The sequence below is a fragment of the Cebus imitator genome, unplaced genomic scaffold (genome assembly GCF_001604975.1).
Source record: "Cebus imitator isolate Cc_AM_T3 unplaced genomic scaffold, Cebus_imitator-1.0 Scaffold137, whole genome shotgun sequence".
NCBI lineage: Eukaryota > Metazoa > Chordata > Mammalia > Primates > Cebidae > Cebus > Cebus imitator.
Window position 1 is genome coordinate 4,867,054 of NW_016107452.1, and position 826 is coordinate 4,867,879.

An 826-nucleotide genomic window follows, 5' to 3' on the forward strand; every position below is an offset into this window, starting at 1 on the left:
CCAGATCTCTGGGATGGGAAATTCAGTGGGTAGTGAAAATATTTACTAAGGAAAGGAGCCCTGTAAAAATTTGGGGTGGGAGAGGATTATGAATTCCCCTTTGGCTACACTGGCTGACAGGTACATGGAAGACACCCATGTGGAGTTGCAGAAGTACTTACATATGAGTCTGGAGCCCAATAATGGTCTGGAACTGTAAATCTAGTAGTTATCTATTTGAGTTAGAGACAGAAATGGAGGCCATGGGCTTAGATGAGCTCACCAAGGGAGAAAGTATGGTATTAGAACTGGGCCGACGACTGAGCACTGAGAAAATTTGCCATTTCAAGATGGAATGGGAGACAGTTACAGAAGTGGGGAGATATGGAAGCAGGAATGTGGTAGCCAGGTTCCATGTTGGCCTCCAATGACACCACCTCCTGGTATCCATGTCCTTGTGTAGTCTCCTTCCAAACTGAATGAGGCTAACCTGCATAAAAACATGAGACTGGAAATGACAGTGCAAGCCTGAGGCTGTGAGTACAAAATCTTTTTAAGATCTCACAAAGGCCTGATGTGGCACCCCAGAGAGCTCTTCAGATAATAAGGCTTCTAAGAAGCACAGGGTATTGTCCCTTGGGAGTCTGAGCAGAGGCTCAAGGTGGACTCATTGAACTCCTGCACTGTGCTACGCATTAGGAGTATAGCAGTAAGCAGCACAAATAGCACTAAGGACTCCAACAAGTATTTCCAACAGGCCTTCAAGATCCTTCTTCCTTTCTGCAGTTAGGAGCAGTTTGGCCATGATCTTTGGGTTCCAATACACGGCCCCTTGTTGCTCACACAT